Here is a 13,525-nt window from a genome sequence, read left to right as displayed (position 1 = left end):
TCTTGTCATAAAGTACAAATCAGTAACAATTTCACCTTGCTTATACCAGCTCTGAATTTGTCCAGAAACTGCTAACTCAGAAGCTCAATGGTAGATATCCAATTTGCATGCAGAAGGTCACAGGTTCAAATCCCCAACATTGTCAGATAGGGCTGGTAATGTGTCCTGCATGAAATCCTGGAGAGCCACTGCCAGTCAGTGTATATAATACTGAGCTAGATGGACCAGTGGCCTGACTCAATATAAGGCAGCTTCCTATGTTCCTAAGAATGAGACGATCTTCCTAAATCAAACTTCATGACTCATGCTCTCTGCTGACATCATTCTCTAGACTGTAGTTCTCCAGCTCTTTCCACAGAATTCTCCTGAAATAAAAGGGTGCTTAGGAGGAATATATTTTACTACAAGTGTATTTGTAAGTTAATACTTCCCTATTTACTTTTCATTTCTCCACCCTTGCAGGGAAAGCCTTGTAGGGAAGAAAGCCATGTTGGAATCAATTTGGAGAAATAATGGATAAGGAAAGGGTTAAGCTCCCCCCATCACCCCCACCAAAAGTGGTTTTTCTTCACCTAAATGGATTGTTGGGCTACCTTTACTTGCATTTGCAGTATGTACTGGGACAGTCTTTGTAAACTCCCATTTAAAAGGCAATAGTTCAATATCTACTTCACACATTATATGAACGGGCTGCTACAGAAGTACAGCTACACTGTTTTTTACTCCCCCCCCCTTTTTTTTTAAAGGAACCAGGGAAGATGTGTGCTTCAATGTGGCCAAAAAAGGCACATCAAAGTAAAAAAGGAAAATAAAAGCCAAACATTTATGAAGTGTTGATGTATGAAGTGTTGCTGCTGAGGGCAAAGACGGCATTTCCTATTTATGGCTCCGATTAGTGGCAAAGCAGATGCCAGATCCCCAGTCCAAGATATTTGACACAAAACACTGAATTCCCAAGAGCCAACATATTCCTGACTTTCTTGTTAGCATCCTCTTTCAGAAGCATCCGACTCTAATATAGTAACACCCTGCTTTTTTTTTCTTCAAACCTATACTGCACAATCCAATACAGGTTTTGGATGCAGCTCTTTTCTTTTGCTTATTGCAGCAACTTTAATTCCTTAGCAAATTTTGTGAACGCCAACCTAGATATACTATGTAATTAAGACTAGAATCAGATCTGTCATCAAGTGAAACTTAATCAGAACTACGCCTTGCTTACACAAAGTCTGAATTTGTTCAGGGTCCACCTATGAAGAAGTTTATCTTCTTCCTTTTCAGACACCATGACTCATACTCTCTTGCTTACATCACTCTCTGGGCTGTAGTTCTCTGTTTCCTTCAAACAGGAATGGATGTTGCTGCAAATATATTGTTAAAGAAATACTTTCTAAATATCTTTCCACTTATCAACCTTTCCCCCTTATTCTTCCAAAACCATAAGACAAGCTTGCTTAAGTAATTTAAGCAAACATTTGCCAACTCTCAGTATATATAGCCTATTGCAACAGTTGCATTTGTATTGTATATGGCAGCAATAGAGAATGCAGTCTACTGAGAGGTAAAGAATGCTCTTGATTATGCAGATATTATAAATGGATACACTTTAGCTATAAATACTGAATTTATTTATTTATTATTTTATTTATACCCTGCCCTCCCTTCCTTCCAGCAGGAGCCCAGGCTGGCAAACAGAAACACTAAAACACTAAATTTAATGCAATCTGAAAGCAGTCTGGTGTGAAGGGTTTTCCTGCTTGATCCTGTTCTGGCTGGTTTCAGTTTAATAATGCTAGCTCATAGGAAAGATGTTCTCTGTCTAAAACTATTATTACACTTCAAAACAACCTGTTTATTAAGCATTCTTCCAATTTGTTTGCAGGAATATTTAGACAATGGCTATTTAATGAGCATTCATTCAGAATTGTTTGTGGGAAGGTTAGAAGTTTATTTTTATTTATTTATTTATTGCACTTTTAAACCGCCCTTTAGCAACAGGCTCTCAGGGCGGTGTACAACAGAATAAAACCACATTTAAAAACCAACGAATGTGGATTACAACATATAGGTATAAAAACACAATTAAAAACAGATTAAGACAAAATTAATAGAGATTACAATTAATTAACTATAAAATAAAATTAAAACTAGAATTAAAATGCTTGAAGTTGCTTCAAAGCAGGCATTATCCCACACTTTCCAGTGCATTTTGCCATCACTTTCCTTATTGCAAAAAGTCCAACCTTTTGGGGAAGCAGCTTTACTGCGCAAAGCCTCCCAGTCAACTATGGTAGTGCAACCTGAATTTGCCAGTATGTGATTGAATCCCATCCCAGAATAGCAAGAGTCTGGAAGCACCCCAAGAAACAGAAACTAAGATGAACTATGCAGTAAAGGTAGCAGGTTTGACTCTTGACGACTGAGATTAGAAGCAGGGGCAGGTTGAGGAGCCATCTCAATGGTAATCCCAAGCACACCCCTTTGTTTCTCCCATATAAGCAAATGCTTGTTATTCACTCCTATGGGGAAAGAAAAGGTGTTTCAATTCACATTATTGCTATGAGAGCAAAACCTGACCTCCATTGCTGACACAGGTTCATACATAATGCTAGTCCCAACTATAGCTTCACACAAATGAGCATGTTCCTAGACAGCAGATCACAGCAGTTTGCTTTCATTCTGCTGCTGTCCTGAGCTAAGTCATGATGCAGTACGCTATCCAAATCCAGGCTTATGATTTAGTTTTCTCCAAACAAAGCAAGAGCTAACCAAGGTTTGTCCTATAGTTTACAGCTTGCGGTTTGTCCGGAGATCCTGAGGCCACAAGTACGGGGTTCACATGAAATACTAAACCAAACCATGGTTTAGCTCAGTGCAGCAGCAGAAGAGGAGGAGCAAAGTGGCCCAAAACTCCCTCCCAGGAGCCTGCACATTTGCTCATTCGTGCAGCCATTGTCTGGCTTAGTGTTACATGAAAACACGGTCATAGCATGGTATGGAGCACATTAACAGAAGTTCTGAAGAGGGGTACAACAAAGATGCACTCAACTCCCCACATCAGTGTGCAAAGGCCTCTGAAATATTTTCCTGCTCTCTGTATATTGTAATACAAGACTTCCTTCTACTCACATGCTCATTATAATGGTGGGTATTTTGCTAGACATTCAAAAGCAGAGGGTTTACAAGAAAGTAAATTGTTCCTGCTTCTGGTTATATACTTCTGATGTACCCTGCATATTCAAGACCCACAGACTTTGTCCAACTGAAGCTTAAGTATCCCACCATAGAAAAAAGCCTCAAGTCACGCTTTTGCATGCTACATCCATGAAGATGTTTACTCACTATCATCACAACAAGCTGATAGCTCATTCAGGCTTATAAATATGGTGCCCAAATCTGACCTTGGCTCTTCATTAGGAAAACAGGAACTAAACTAGGTAGGGTAGGCATAACTTGATATTGCTTCACAATAGAAGTCCATAAAAACCAACACTGGACTCGGATATGTTAGAAGGATACAGGCAAAACAATGAATTGGGAAATATAGCTGGATATTCTGAGAAAGCATATCTAGTGTTAAAAAAAGGTGTTTATCCATGCGATCAGGAACCCAACTACTCTTTATTTATGAAAAAACCTGATCAAAGTTACTCATACAATACATCAGTTGTTTAATACACACTAACTATATGCTTTAAGTAACCCTGTGAACACTTACATGGGATTAAGCTCCACTGATTCCAGTGAGACACTTCCTAGTAAACTTGCCCAGAATTAGGCTGTTACTGTAGCTTCCTTTACATTGTTTCTCCCATCCGCCTGTACAAATCTCTGCCCTGATCTGCAAGTGAAATCACATGGAGCTTTACTAATGCTCTGCCACAGTAACAACTGGACTGAATAGATCTTGTATAGACTTAACAACCACATGAATAGCTCAATGAGCCCAAGGAAGATATGGAATCCCCCCCCTTTCCATATATCCATGCTTCATGGCAAGCCTCTTTTGAACCAGAGGGGAGTTTCACAGTTTATGATATGGGGGGAGGGACTGTCATCCAAAGCTAAAAATTCCACTGGGGATGCCAGTGGTCTTGGGCACACCTAAAATAGCTTTTTGGCTCTTGGCCTATAAAATATAAGAAAAATTAGGGGGAATGGCAAGTTTTTGTAGAAGTCATTCTGTGGCACCTTGAAAAAACAGGCCATTCTCCCTTAATTTATTTGTCAGACAGAAAATTAATACAAAGCATCTTACTGGCGAAATTCCACAGTTTCCCCACATTTTGTGGTTATACCAGAAAACATCTCACCATAGAAAAATATTAAGCAATGCTTAATATATGAGTTCACAGAAAACATTCATATCTTTATGGCTGTCCTCCCAACTATATGTAAGATCGAAAACCCTGTCAAAATCTGAGGAATGAATCTCAGATTAAAAGTTATGTTTTTTTTAAGTCAACATACATAAAGGCTCAGTTACATGACTTCTTCATCAGACAATATGTTGGTAAATTCATATAATATTGTTGTGCTAGCATAGTGTGACTGGACTTCACAGCTGCCTAGTAGCCCAGCCATAAATTGCAGTCTCACTTAAGACAGATACATGGTCATATTTAAGAGCCATCTCATTAATCTGACAACTGATCACTTGTCCTGTGAGTGTTCTCTTAGAATTTTCAGTAAACGATTTGATAACTATAACTCAACAACCATAGCTCTTTCCCTGCCTACTGTATTTGTCTTGTATTTTTAATGTAGTTTTATTTATTAGTTTTATACTGATACTGTATAGCACCCCGGAATTTTCTTTTGCATTAAAAGGTAGTTTAAATTTAAAAGTAAATTAAAAAACCCATATGCTATAACACACCAATAGCTACAATTATAAAGAAGGGAAGGGTCATCTGCTCCAACCTTGATAGCCCTCCAACACAGGAAGCTGCCTTATACTGAATCAGACCATTGGTCCATCTAACACAGTCTCCTCTGACTGGCAGCAGCTCTTCAGAGTTTCAGACAGGAGCTTTCCCCAGCCCTACCTGGATACAGCAGTGCCTAAACCCTGGGGCCTTCTGCATGCAAGGCGGATGCTCTACTACTCTGCTTCCATCAACCACAATCCAAACTACATACAGCACGTCGCAAGTAGATCTGCAGATAAATGACAGGCGACTATCTATCATAAAGTCTCAAGCAAGTGATCTCAACACGAGCTCCAGAAAACGGGGTGCACAATAACTCCACCTCCCAATTGCCGGGACAGGCGACACTCGTCGAGAGGGAAAGTCCTTCTGCAAACAACACGACCCTCTTTCTTCAGGAGCGGTCTCTCGCTTGTTCCTAAAATTGATCCTCAAATTACGAGGGCTCAGCATGACCTGTCTTTGACAGCATGTCTCCCTCCTGTCTCAAACCCGGACCTCCTAAACCAAACCGCTTTCAGAAACTGGGAGCAAAGGCAAACTAGGGATTCCCAGGCGTTCCGGATTGAACGCCAGGCGCCCTGTCCCTGAGCCTTAAAGAGACTCTCCCTCTCCGCACAGCATTGGTACAACCAACCTCAGCCCTTCCTAATTGCGCGACACGCTGTACCTTCGCTTCGAACGAGGAAAAGGAAAATGGAACTATAACATGGAAGCGTCCGGGGAAGGGGGTCGAAAATGCCCCTAGAGGTAGGTGTGGGGGGAGAGAAACCGAGGAGCCGGCACAGTTCAGTTGCCTTCTCGTCTTCGCCTCAAAGCACCTGCCTTCAATCGACTCCTGCGCACTCGCAAGCTCCCAAAGTCAGGGCTTGCAACAGGGCTAGCCTGGCTACTTTGGCGGGAAACTGCCCCCGAGTGGAGCAGGCTACCACCGCGTAAAGTCTTCGTTTTACCTTCCTCCCTGCTGCTGCCGCCACCGCCGCTGCGCGGGTTCCAAGCTGGACTGCTACGGCTTTTCCTCCTGCTTCTGCTGCTAACCTCCTGCTTGGGGAGGAGCATCCCCGTCAGCCTCCCACCCAGTGAACACAGCCGGGGCCCGGGAACGCCTTCCTGATGAAGCGCGGGAAAAGAGGGCTGTGCCTGTGCTGTCGCCAACAAGGTTAGATGCACAGCAGCCGGCAAGAGACGAGACCCCTGTCCTGGCGTGGATCTTCTTTTCCCCCTCACTACCTGCCGGTGTAGTTGATTGCCATCCTTTAAGCGCCTCCTGCTGGCCTGGTTCGGGAAGCGCTTCAGTAGTCTGTACAGGAAGGCTACACCCACACACCTACCTGCACAGACGGAAAAGGTGCATTTGCACACTTAACTCGGGAGCGGAGAGAGGAAGGGAAGAGAACTGCCTTGACTCCAGACTTGAGCAGTATCAGTGGAAAAGGAAAAGGAAGGAAGTGATCGTTTTTATGGCTTCTGGCTATAAATAAGGACAAGGTTTGGGACTTTTTTTACACCCAGACACACAATACCATAAGCTTCAATCTTCAATCTGCAAGGCTATTGATGGTTACCAGTGTGATGGCTATGCAGTACCTCCAGAGTTGCCTCTGAATATCAGCTGCTAGGGAGGACAGGTGGGGAGAACGCTGTTGCTCTCCTGTCTTGAATGGGGGGTTTCCCCTAGCCTAGGCATCTGATTGCCCACTGTGAGAACAAGCTGTGGGGCTAGATGAGCCTTTGGTCTGATCCAGCTAGGCTCTTATGTTCTTAAAACCTGTTGATGTTCCTAACTATGACTGTTGTTGTTTGTTGCCTGTACACATTGCCAAGTAGTATTTTTTTGGCTCCTATATCTGATTGTAATGAAGACTTGAAAAGATGGGTAATCAGGAAAACTCCTTCTAAGTTTTGTCAACTTCTTTGCCAATTTTTTATGTTCCTATGCCGCTTAGTTGCATTAATGAGAGTTTTTCAGATGTCAACACAAAACTATTTCTTACAATACAGCTTCTTAATATATTTGTACTGAACAGTTGTTAGACTGAGGCAGAGGATCCTCTGTTGTCTTAGGTAGCTTAGAATATGCACCTCAGGGCTTTAATTCCTCTGTGTGGTGGGGAGCACCAAGCACAAAGGTGTTGGAACAAAGCAGGATAGTATTTCTGTCTTTACCAATGCACTTCTATGGATGCTTTTTGCTGCCACTATAAACAGAACCCTAATTATAAAATTAGTAATAGTGTCCCACTTTGCACATGCACAGCTGCCCTTAGTTTCTAGATAAGATCAGTGGGCCTTTGCACTCACTATCCAGTCGCTGAGGAGGGATTCTTACAACGATTTTTTTACATACTGAAGTCAACCTCAGAAGACATTCTGATTTTTCACTGGCTTTATTTTATTTATTTATTTATTGTATTTATATACCGCCCCATAGCCGAAGCTCTCTGGGCGGTTTACAGTACCTAAAAACACTAAAAACACATATACAAATTTAAAACACATCTTTTAAAAACAATATAAAACACAATTTAAACATTTAAAACAATTTAGAAACACATGCTAAAATGCCTGGGAGAAAAGGAAAGTCTTGACCTGGCGCCCAAATGATAACAGTGATGGCGCCAGGCACACCTTGTCATAGAGTTCATTCCATAATTTGGGGGCCACCACTGAGAAGACCCTCTCCCTTGTTGCCACCCTCCGAGCTTCCCTCGGAGTAGGCACCCAGAGGAGGGCCTTAGATGTTGAGCGTAGTGTATAGGTGGGTTCGTATCGGCAGAGGCGTTCCATCAGGTATTGTGGTCCCAAGCCATGTAAGACTTTATAGGTCAAAACCAGCACCTCGAATCGAGCTCGGAAACATACAGGCAGCCAATGCAAGCGGACCAGAATCGGTTTGGTCCCTGTTACCAATCTGGCTGCTACATTTTGCACAAGCTGCAGTTTCCAAACCATTTCCAAAGGCAGCCCCGCGTAGAGTGCATTGCAGTAATCTAATTTAGAGGTTACCAGAGCATGGACAACTGAAGCCAGGTTATCCCTGTCCAGATAGGGGCACAGCTGGGCCACCAACCGAAGTTGGTAGAAGGCACTCCGTGCTACCAAGGCTACCTGAGCCTCAAGTGACAGAGATGGTTCTAGGAGAACCCCCAAGCTACAAACCTGCTCCTTCGGGGGAGTGCAACCCCATCCAGGACAGGTTGGACATTCACCATCCAGTCAGAAGAACCACCCACTAGCAGCATCTCAGTCTTGTCTGGATTGAGCCTCAGTTTATTAGCCCTCATCCAGTCCATTGTCACAGCCAGGCACACATCTAAATCCTATGGATTCAAGCCTTGCACATGGCTCAGTACTTATTGATTGTGCAATTACACATGCTATCTGATTCAACTCACGTTTGAATTTTTTTTTTAAGGTGTGAGGGTGGTTAAAGTTGGTTCTCCCAATTGGAAGCCAATGAAAACTGATCCCGGTATTGGATTTTAAATTCTTTTTATTGTTGATGTTTTATTTCAGTATGGCTACACATGTTTGGGATGTTTCATGGGAAGCAATAAAATAATAAATAAATGTTGACTTCAGCAAGTAAAAGGTGGCTCTGATAACTGGGACCTCTTGGGAGAAATTATGGCCTTACTACTAGTATTGTGGCAAGAAACCTGCAACAATGTGTGCCTGTCATATTCAAGAATCCAGGGCATGTCTACTAACTTTGATAGACAGGAGCAGCAGGGGGGCACCAAAGTAATGCAGGCCAAGGAGAGGGGACCCCTTGAGGCGTCAAGCCCCAACCCCCAAAGTGTACAGTTGGTGAGGTAATAAAGATTATAACCTAATGCGTTTCAGGTGACCACACCACCCTTTGTCAAGGGCAATCTTGGAAGGTTAGAGATAATTCCTAAAGTTAAAGCCAAGAAGACTCTACTTCAGAGGCAGTATACAGGCAATGGCATAAGACCTCAGCTGCCCAGGGTGAGGAATTAGGCTGTTGAGAAGCAAATGGACTTCTCACTGCTTTTCTTCAGCTTGGGGCATAAAAGAACTGGGACTGGGACTCAGGTTGCCCTTTTGCAGCTTAAAGGACCACGATGGGGTTGGGACAGCCTCAGCTCGGGGCCAAATCCCACATCATCATCTGGTTATGTGTATGTTGCTTTTTGCTCACAACAAAATCAGAGGAGTTCACAGAATAAAATATGGCAACATTTCAAGATAATTCACTAATTACAAAATGTAACAAAATTTAAATAGTCACACAAACAATAATAGGCCAGCTAGCTCATATTATTAATAGATACACTTCATATCAATCAATCCACCAAGAATTCATTCTAAGGAAATGGCAGAGGCAGCAGGAGGTGGATTCTACAGGTAGGAGGGTTTTCTCCTTTAGTCTTTTACTGGAGGAGTTTTGAATATTTAAATTGAAAAGGGGTTCAGAATTTTGACCTGGCATTGTGCTCCAGAGTGGTTTGTGCAGGGTTGGGAGGATTGACTCTGGGTATTGTGAGATTTGAAGGATAGAAGGAACAGTTGATCATGTATTATGGGACGGTCTGTGGAATGTGGAACATAGAGAGCCTCTCCTTTGTAGGTTTAGTGTTTGGGGGCTTACAGACTTGTCAGTGTGGGCTGTCCTTTAGGACAAGAATCTCGGGCGTGTGGTGTTGGAGGTTTTATGACCCTTTGTGAAAGCTATGAGGCTTTATAAAAGGATGCGAGTGAGGACTAGTGATATTGTGTGCCAGTAGGTGGCAGTAATAAGGCCTTTCTTTGGTCAAATACACAATTATAACCTAATGTTGGACAGTGAAAAAAGTAGTGGACAAGAGAAAAATCGATTCATTGAAATGTGGTGTTGGAGGAGAGCTTTGCGGATACTATGGACTGCAAAAAAGACAAAGATAATTGGGTGTTAGAACAAATTAAACCAGAACTATCACTAGAAGCTAAAATGATGAAACTGAGGTTATACTTTGGACACATAATGAGAAGATATGATTCACTAGAAAAGACAATAATGCTGGGAAAAACAGAAGGGAGTAGAAAAAGAGGAAGACCAAACAAGAGATTGAGTGATTCCATAAAGGAAACCACAGACCCAACCTTACAGGATCTGAACAGGATGGTTTATAACAGATGCTACTGGAGGTTGCTGATTCATGAAAATGGAAATGGACTGCCTTCAAGTCAATTCCGACTTATGGCAACCCTATGAATAGGGTTTTCATTGTAAGCGGTATTCAGAGGTGATCTACTATTGCCTTCCTCTGAGGCTGAGAGGCAGTGACTGGCCCAAGGTCACCCAGTGAGCTTCATGGCTGTGTGGGGATTCAAACCCTGGTCTCCCAGGTCATAGTCCAACACTCTAACCACTACATAGGGTTGCCATAAGTAGTAATCGACTTGAAGGCACATAACAACAAAGCTTCCCCTTAGCATATATAGTACATCTTATTCAAAGCTTAATGTTGTGTCCAACAACAAGTCCTAAGTCAGTCAAGGCCCACCTTCAAAGGTCAGGTCTTACAGGAGTCATTGCTAGATGGTCTCTAGGCACCTTCAACTGCAGGAGCAGTGCCTCTACCTGCAACAGCAGGAGTCAGTCAGGACCCCAACTTCCCAGGCCAGGTGGAAATGAGCCAGACAGAAGAACAAGGACCAGGTCTTGCAAGATTTCTCTTCCTGAAAGTGCCTATTAGCCATCTAGCTGTGGGTCCTCCAAGTCCCCAACCTGCAAGGGGGAATGCACTACAGGAGGCTGGATTTTGCCTTGGAGGATGCACTTCCTCTGGGCCTAATTTCTCTTTCACTCATGGGTCCCCACCTGCTTGAAGGACCTTGAAACCATATTTACTACAAGTAGGGTTGCCAGGTTCAGGGCCTGAGACTGATCTTGTATCTTTAGGAGAAGAGAAAGTCAGCCAAGTGTAGGTGTTCTTGCAATACTGTAATGGGAAAGACCACAAGGTGGAATACTCACTTCCCCCTGCACAACTGTTAAAGATACAGAAGACCTCTTGGAGGCCAGACCTGGCAACCAAGAAGTCTTCTGTATCTTTAACAGTTGTGCAGGGGGAAGTGAGTATTCCACCTTGTGGTTTTTCCCATTACAGTGTTGCAAGAACACCTGCACTTGGCTGAATTTTCTCTTCTCCTAAAGATACAGGATCAGTCTCAGGCCCTGAACCTGGCAACCCTAACTACAAGCTTCTAAATGCCTGCTACTCAAAGTTCCATTCTGTGAGCTCTTGGGATTGGAAATGAATAGCCTCTGACAACCCTGCAGTGTGGGAGCAATGAAAACGGGTTCTTGAACGCAGTCTAAGAGGAGCCTACCACTTCCCTAGTTGGACACTTTCTGGGGTCCTATCTTTATCTGTAGAATGCTCTAAGTAAGTTTGTATTTAGGTTTTCCATCTACCACTGAATTTCCCATACATAAGACTACCATTTTCTTGAAATAAAATAAGGGGCTGTTTAACATTTGCCATATAAAAATAAATTTGCTTGTTAACATAAGCAAGAAATAACTTCTCCTGGAAAGTAAGTGCCAGAAACCAGGTAGGGGCTTGTACCACAAATGAGGTCATGGATTTGACTTTGGGGTTTGGTGCTGGCACACTCAAAAGAAAATGTTTGTAGGCCTTAATTTCAGAATGAGAAATACAAAATAGTTGAAATGGCAATGCTTAATTTTGAAAAAAGTAGGGATGTGCCATTTAGTTGATAAGTTAAGTACGTAATTTAAAATCTTTTTGTTTAAAAAGGTGCATCTGATTAGGAAGCAGATTATGATTAAAACTGTTTTAACTACAAAAACTAGGGCCTTCAACAGGATGTAATGCTTACTCTAAGATGACACCTGATGTAACACTTGGTACATTATCTAAAACATGGGTGAGGAACCTTTGTCAGCCTGAGGGCTGCATTCCATCTTAGGCACCACCTTCCGGGGTGCATGCCAGTGATGTGTGGGGCCAGAGGCAGGGTAGGGCAATGGGTAAGATTTTGCCCAGTAGGCTACATTCCACCCAGACAAAAGTCAGAGATCCATGCAGGCAAGAATTATCAGAGTTCAGGGCACTTGAGGAGGACATGGATCAGGGCCAATGATGGAGATGACCTAGAGCAGAAGTCCCTAAACTGTAATCCACAGACTACTGGTGATTTGTGAGCTTCATGCAGGTGGTCTGTGGAATGTCTGTAAAAATACAATTAAAAATCATACAGCATCTAGCACAAGGATTACGACTGCTACAACTGGCAAAAACATTAAGTCTACCAAGACCTTCAGCAATTTTCAAGTGGTCTGTGGGGGAAAAGTTTTTGGGAACCACTGGCCTAGAGAGAGGGTGTGGCCTGGGGAGAAGGCATGGCCTTGCGAGTGTCCCAAGAGCCAGAGAAGGAGGCTTAGAGGGTTGTATTCACACCGATTCTGAACTTCCCCACCCTGCTTTAAAGCCAGCACCTGCTGTGACACTTGGTTCATTATGTAAAAGTGGCAATGGACTGCCTTCAAGTCGATCCCAACTTATGGCGACCCTATGAATAGGATTTTCATGGTAAGTGGTATTCAGAGGGGGTTTACCATTGGCTCCCTCTGAGGCTAGTCTTCCCCATCTGGCTAGGGCCTGCTCAGCTTGCCACAGCTGCACAAGCCAGCCCCTTCCTTGTCTGCAACTGCCAGCTGGGGGGCAACTGGGCTCCTTGGGACTATGCAGCTTGCCCACAGCTGCACAGGTGACAGGGCACGTAACCCCTGAGCCACTCACTGTGGGGGTGATCTTTAGCTGGTCCTTGACACCCGGAAGACACAAGCGGGGATTTGAACTCACAGACTCTGGACTCCCAGCCAGGCTATCCTCCCCACAGGGCCAGATTAAGCTGAGGAGGGCCCCTAGGCTGACTGGTGTTTGGGCCCCCCTTCTCCCATCCCATCCCATCCCCCGTGCTTCACCTACCTTTCTGCATGTGTGCGATCAACCAAGATGGCGGCCGAGGCTTCAGCCCCTTAGGGAAACCTTGGCCGCTATCTTGATTGATGGCAAACTGCAAAAAACAGCGGAGAAAAAGGTAAGTGAAGCGGGGGGATGGCGGGTGGTTCGGAAGCTCTTATGCCATGATCCGCGGCTCCTGTTCTGCTTCCGCAGATCGCAGAAGGAGAGCAGAGGGCCCTCTGTAGCTCCAGGGGCCCTCGGGCCAGTGCCCCACCTGGCCGCCCTTTAGAACCGGCCCTGCCTATACATACAGTATGCACACCACAAACCGTGAAGATTAAAAATAGCGATCAATACTAAATATCGGTGCAGCATGCAGGCACAGTAAAGTTATGGAAAATAAAATGTTTAATGGACCGTTTTTATTTGGCTGGTTTGCATTATGTCTTTTAAGCCATCCTTTTAGAACGTTATGAATGTGATTGCAAAGTGCAAACATTTTCTTTTTTTACATAATGAAAAATCTATATTATAATTTTTTTTAGCTTATGCACGGGCCCCCAAGAGCTCCGGGCCCCTAAGCTTCAGCCTACTAAGCCTAATGGATAATCCGGCCCTGCCTCCCCACTGTGCTATACCAACTGTATTCATTAT

General features: G+C 43.6%; 1 protein-coding gene across 4 annotated transcripts in view; it reads right to left on the bottom strand.

Moving 5' to 3' along the window:
- The window catches only part of SYTL5 (synaptotagmin like 5), a 120,955-nt gene extending 114,775 nt beyond the window's left edge, over window positions 1-6,180 (bottom strand). For 3 of the 4 annotated variants that reach the window (XR_009762774.1, XM_061627406.1, XM_061627409.1), the window contains exon 1: window positions 5,885-6,180. The gene's annotated coding sequence lies outside the window, so the exon portion shown is untranslated. Of the gene's footprint in view, window positions 1-5,601; window positions 5,757-5,884 lie in introns of those variants that run through there. The other variant, XM_061627407.1, reaches the window with a different exon arrangement.
- Window positions 6,181-13,525: the final 7,345 nt, after the last annotated feature.

Source organism: Rhineura floridana, chromosome 5 (genome assembly GCF_030035675.1).
Source record: "Rhineura floridana isolate rRhiFlo1 chromosome 5, rRhiFlo1.hap2, whole genome shotgun sequence".
Lineage (NCBI taxonomy): Eukaryota > Metazoa > Chordata > Lepidosauria > Squamata > Rhineuridae > Rhineura > Rhineura floridana.
The sequence above is the reverse complement of the archived record's forward strand: the minus strand, read 5'-3'. Positions and strand labels throughout refer to the sequence as shown.